The sequence below is a fragment of the Pyxicephalus adspersus genome, chromosome 6 (genome assembly GCF_032062135.1).
Source record: "Pyxicephalus adspersus chromosome 6, UCB_Pads_2.0, whole genome shotgun sequence".
Taxonomy (NCBI): Eukaryota; Metazoa; Chordata; class Amphibia; order Anura; family Pyxicephalidae; genus Pyxicephalus; species Pyxicephalus adspersus.
In genome coordinates this window covers 87,985,356-87,991,865 of record NC_092863.1, presented here as the reverse complement: position 1 = coordinate 87,991,865, position 6,510 = coordinate 87,985,356, and positions in this window count along the sequence as shown.

The following is a 6,510-nucleotide window of genomic DNA, read 5'->3' as shown; positions in this document are numbered from 1 at the left end:
GAAAAGCCGGCGTTTTATAAAACATATTAGCTTCTGACCCACTACAGCAAATGGAGTTGTCCATTTTCTTACTGCACTACAAAGTGGACACGAGGCATTCAGTCTAAAACTCAGAAATATAGCAAAGAGTTTTTAAATTAAATTGAGTCTCATATGTCGAGCCTTGGTAACAGTCCTCTGCAGCTGATAAGTCTGGGGGTCTGTAGCAGCCATTTAGCGCAATCCTTCTTTTGTATGTTTAATGAGGAAATAAACAGTCTGATTAGAAAATGAGAATTCTTTGTAGGGGCACCCAATTTAAGGACAAGCCAAATAATTAAAACTTGAAAAAAAGCTAATTTATCGAACTGGTCCTAAAGGAGTGAAAGGTTAGTACATGTTTTTAGCTGATTAATAATTGAACATTCACTTTATGTACAGGAACCAAGTCTGTTCTTGGAATTGTGGGCTATTATTGATTATTATTGATAATGTAGAATATTTTTTTTTTAAACATGAAGTGTCTGTAAAATTAGAAGGATAGATGGATAGATAGATAGATAGTTTACATAGCCATGGTAGGATTTGAAAAATATTTAAGACTTTATTGCTGCACCAAGCCACAAAACAGTGTACAATTTGCCAAAATGGACTTGGAGAAGTCTTCAAACTTCTGAAGCAATTTTAAAAAAGTGCATCCATCCCTACTGTGAAGCATGGAGGTGGATCTTTGCTGTTCTGTGAACACAAGGAATTTAGTCAAAACTCATGGCAAGATTAATGCAACATATTATCAGAAAATAATAGAGAAAAATCTGCATTCAGTAGCCAGGGAGCTGGAAGGTGGGGAGCATAAGGCTTTCTAAAGCTACGTACACACTTCCAATTATTATCGTTGGTAAACGAACGACGAACGATCCTGCACGATATCTGCGAACGATCGTATAGCACCGATCCTGTACATACAGATAACGACACGATCGTTCGCAGATATTGTACACACGATAGATGCGATTGTTTGAACGATACAGGAAGTGACGTGCACCACAGGAAGTGAGCGAACGTTCGTTCACCGCGCATGCTCAGACCATGGACGATCAATGAACGACCGTTCAGCTTCTCCTAGCCTCGCATCCCCAACTTTCACACACTGGGGATGCAGATGCCAGCCGGGCATTGCCAGCTTGCACAGATGCCCAGCCGCCATGGGCAGGAAAAGAAGACACCGACATTGCTGGAGGACACCATGAACATCACTGGAGGACACCGTGGGCATTGCTGGAGGACGCTGCTGGAACTGGGAACAAGGTAGAAGTTTTAACCTCCCCGAAGTGTGGCTTGGGGTTACTGCGTTTTGCATAAAAAATCTACCCCGAGCCACACTCAGGAACACCGCCAGGGAGGTTAATGTCCAAGACAAGCACTGCACATTTTTTTTTGCATATCAAAGCACAACTTGTTCCAGAATAATATGTTAAAACAAACATCTGTCCTATATGCATTTATTAAAATAATGTACTTGTTCCAATTTACATACCAGGTCAACTTAAGAACAAACCTACAGTCCCCATCTTGTATGTAACCCGGGGACTGCCTGTACTATAAAGATTCTTTTCCGGCACATCCTGTTTTTGGGCAGCTGTTTCTTTCAGCTGAGATCCTGTATTATCACCCTCGTCTATGCACCCTTAGCAGAGACTACAAGTGGCAGTACCAATACATGTAGCTCAGACGTTGCTTACTTTTTTAATTACTTTTAGGAAGACATTCCAGAACAATGATGTGTTGAAGTTGGAGGCTGTGCATATAGACAGGAAGTTGCTGAAAGAAACTGGAGGAGAGCAAGAGCACTCCAGGACACAAAAACAAAACTAGATTAAAAAAGGGTGAAATCAATATTTTACAAAATAATACATAGTATTTGTTTATCATACACAGTTCTTTGATAAATTATGACCAGGTCACATAGGCAATTAATTGCTTCTCTGAATCCCATATGCAATGATACATAATTTGTAGATAGCGATTCACAACAATTCTGGCTACAATGAAATAGAATTAAGACTTGCAGCTAAACCCATGGATGTGAATTAATGATGATTAACCTGTCCTCAATTTAAAAAAAAAGAAAACACTGCTGAAAATCAATCATTAAGTAATTCCATTGAAAACAACTGATTTTTAAAGTGATAGTGAAAAAAAAATAAAATGCATGTGTGACATGGATTTAGGTCCACTTTAAGGTCCCCGTAAAGATTACAAAAGCACTATTTGTGATGGAAGGAAGAAAAAAGGTTTTATTATAATAATATTATTATTATTACACAGTATTTATATAGCGCCATCATATTACACAGCACAGTACAAGTCCATAGTCGTTACACTAACTGTCCCTCAAAGGGGCTCACAATCTAATGTTCCTACCATAGTCATATGTCATTAATACAGTCTAAGGCAGCGGTCGCTAACCTTTTTGGTCCCGCGGACCACTAAAATTACTGGCTCCTGACCGCGCATGCGCGGGGAGCCGGTTCTCAATCAAAAGGGAGGAACCTCCCCCAATGGTGACATCATAACCCCATAACCCCGCCCACTCTGCCATCGCAGATCTGAGCCTGCGATTGGAGAGTCATGAAACACAGCCTGCCCACATCTCTGAGCCAGGGATTTGCACGGGGGATGTGGTCCGTGGCTCTGGCCTGTGCGTCCTTTTACTGACTCCGCTCAGGGGTGCACTGACCAGAGCCACAGACCCCTAAAATCTTCTCGTGGAGCACCAGTGGTCTGCAGACCACCAGTTGGCCACTGATAGTCTAAGGTCAATTTTGTGGGGAAGCCAATTAACCTAACTGCAATCATAACTACAGAAAGACGTTCTTTGCTGTATATATTTCACAGGAGCTGCTCTCAGCAGTGAAAAAGTTGGGTTTGTTCTTAAAAAAACAAAACATAATATTAAATAGAACTGTAAGAAATTGCATTCCTGAATTATTGGATTGCCTTTAGGGATCAGAAATGTTTTTTTCCCATTTGACCCAAATGGTGTTTTGCCTGCTTCTAGACCCAACTTTTTTTTACCCTGATAGACATGTCTTTTTAACTAAACTAGGTATGTATCTGTAATTATTCAGAGGACCCCAAACGTCCTTTCCTCCCATTTGGGAGCTGTGATCCAGCAATGCGAATCTTATGGAGAAGAACAGCGTCACACCATGTACAGTACCAAAAACCACAGTGGATCTCCACACTCCGCACCTGCTGTTCCGTCTCGGCTGTCTCGGATGCTAGGGAAGACTCCTGTACATGGGAGAGGATAGTAAGGTACATTATTGAATAACAGCATTTAGTAAGCATTGGTCATGGCCTTTATTTAGACTGTTTCACACACTGGCATAAATATTCATATCCCACCATCTGTTTTCTCACTTTTCTATTAATTATGAGTGGGAAGATGTCTGCGTTCACACGACTGCTTTATCCCCCCTGTTGAATCTCTTTAAACAAGCGCGCTGAGTCTATCGTCAGTGGAGACCAGTCCATTGTTTCCTCTCGGGAAGAATCTCACACTATTGTAAGCAGCCTGTGAAGGTTTATACAGTGGCTATGTAAATTAAAGGTAACATAACCGGTTTTTGGTCAGTTGTAATAAAATGTGTTTTTGGAGATTGATAAGTTAATAATCATTTTTTATTATTTGCATAACTTTTTTTTTTATTTTACATGAATACAGGGCTTTAGAGTGTGCAGTGCATTCTGGGCTGTCTAATTGTAAAGCCCAGCACTAGTCCTGCACCTTCTCCGAAAGACAAAATATTCCAGACTGGGAGAGATTCAGCTGACTCAAAAAAACGATAACAATTTTTATTTATTTTTGAATAAATACATGGTAAATACAAATTAAGGAAAAACAAGAGGGTCACACAAGATACATTTTTATTTCAACCAAGCGCAGTTGGTATGAGGGATGAAGCACAATAGAAGTTCAAACAAAATTTTTTCAAGGTCAATAAAGTAACAAATTCCAAGTCACACATAAAAAGCGTACAAAATACTAGAGAAAGTCTAGACAATATTGTGTAACAAAATAATCCCCCTCTTCTATTATCTAAACCAGATAGCCTGAAAAGTTTTATGAATTATATGCGGAGGTAAGGGGTTGAATATTTAATATAGGCTGATATTGTCTATAGTTTTCATTGAAAAAAAAAAGGTGTCTAAAATACCCGCCAGACTCCTACTCACTCAAATGTGCACATTTTACCAAAATATCATTTTGTACTATTGAGCAAACTACTTTAAAAATACTATACACTCCCAAAAGGGGTTACTGCTTTACCCGTCCTCAAAAGGTGAACTAATGTTAAAAAATAGAAAAATGTGAGCAGGCGAGTCCTAAAAATGCAGTAGGGACAAGCTGTTTTCCTGAAATTAGTACATAACTTTTATACCTTTTATATATTTTGTTGTCTTTTTAGCTTTTATTTTGCAGTAGCGGACCTAATGCCTTCCTTCAACCTTTTTACCAGGGGGCCATTAAATAGAAATGTCCAATTTTCCAAATACATTCATATTTAAATGTTATAAATAACATTTCCAGCATCCAGATCTGCACTTAAGATATTTATATAGCCAATGTGTTTTTTTTATTTTAGAGCTATGATACAGTTAGATCCTCCTGGTGACGATTATCCATGTGTTTGTCCTGGTGACCAAAAATTAATGAGAAAACTTTAGTTTTGTCACCAGAGCAAGGTGAGAGGGGCTATTCCAGTGGGACGTCTATATAATTCTTGAATTCCCCTCACTTTCCTCTCATTTCCTGCTGCCTTCCTATAATATCTCTATCAGGACAGGGACAGCAAGACATAAACCAACAAAGGTTTCCTCTCCATTCTCTATTAGGTCTATCAGCAGACATTGCAGGCTAGCCATGCCATTAGGGATGGATGAAATTGAAAAATTATTTGTAAAAATGTTGTTAAAAATGCTTATTTTTGCAAACCTAACTTGACCAAATTTTATAGTTAATCGCAAAGCCCCTGAGCATAGTATTGTCACCAAAACTGCTGGAGAAGTCAGAAAACTGGTGGGAGCCTGTCAAAAAAATATTTAAAACTCTTGTAGTTTTACCTTAAATCATAGTTACAATATGGTCACTTTTTCAAATAGTTGCAAAGCCACAAAACATAGTTTTTTGACCAAACTTGCTGGTGAAATGTAGGAATATCCCCAAGCAAAAAAAGTTTTTAAAAAGTTTTTTTGTAAATCAAAGTTCAAACATAGTCAGGAAAACGTATTTATATGATCAAGCTACACACTTTTTAAAAATTGTTTTAGATCTAACTCATAGGTTAGAATGTATACAAATCCTTTACCTAAAGAAGCTAAAAGCATCACTCTATGAGATCTCAGAAAGTTGGAAAGACATTTTGTTTAGATCAAACTAGATCATTAAAATTGAATACATTTTAAAATGTTATTGTAATTTTGTAAAAATTTAAATTAAAATCCCCTTTGTTACACACTTTGCATGAAAACACAGCACAGCATCTACTGGTATGACCCAAGCATAAACTGAGATTTATTTTATAATGGTATTTTAAGGGAAAAATATGTTAGAAATTCTTCTACAGCCCAGCCACTCTGAAATGGACCCCCTATGCCACTGGTTTTAAAATTGCAAGGTGCCTCTACAGCTAACAAACCTGACACCTGATAAAACAGTTAAGGTTTGTAGTTCTGCCTGTAATAGCCTGTACAGGCAAAGGATATTTGATTTTTTTAGGTCCTATCTGTGATTTACCAATAGAAAAAAATAATTGCTGAGGTCTGATGCATCCCTGACTCCGATCCTTCGAGTACAATGCTGCTGGGTACTTAGGGTCTACTTTTGATTCAAACATAGACCCAGTTCCTAACATTGTCTATAGGACCAGGAGTAGGCCCAACAGCACACTGCTCAGAGGGAACACAATGGGCCATGGTAATTATATATTCCTAATGGTGCCTCACCCAGTAGCATGTTGCTCAGAGGATAGGCCATAATATTTATAAATTTTTAATGACACCCTACCTAGTATCACTAGGAGAATTGGTGGGCCATGGTAAGTATATATTCCTAACTGCACATGCATAAGTACGGATATTTTTAAAAATTGTAATTGTCATTAAAAGATTTATTAAGTTATTTTGCCATGATGACCTTGTTTGGGCCCCATGGTTGTGCCCAGCGATGGCACCCTATTACATGTACCCCTGGGGAAGATTACAAGGAGCTGTGCTGGTACACCGTTCACTGTTGTGATTCCAAAGAACACTGCTGCAAAGTGGCAATACCCAGCTGACACTGATGGAAGTAGACAGGAAGTGGAAAAACTGGATGTATTTTACTTTAACAAAAAATATTTTTTATGATACATAGAGCTTTTGGTAAACTAAATTATCCACTTTTAGTTTATCTTAATCAATATGTATTCTAATATTCTATAATGTAATATTTGTGCAAAAGTAGCAGTACCTTCCAACTCAGAT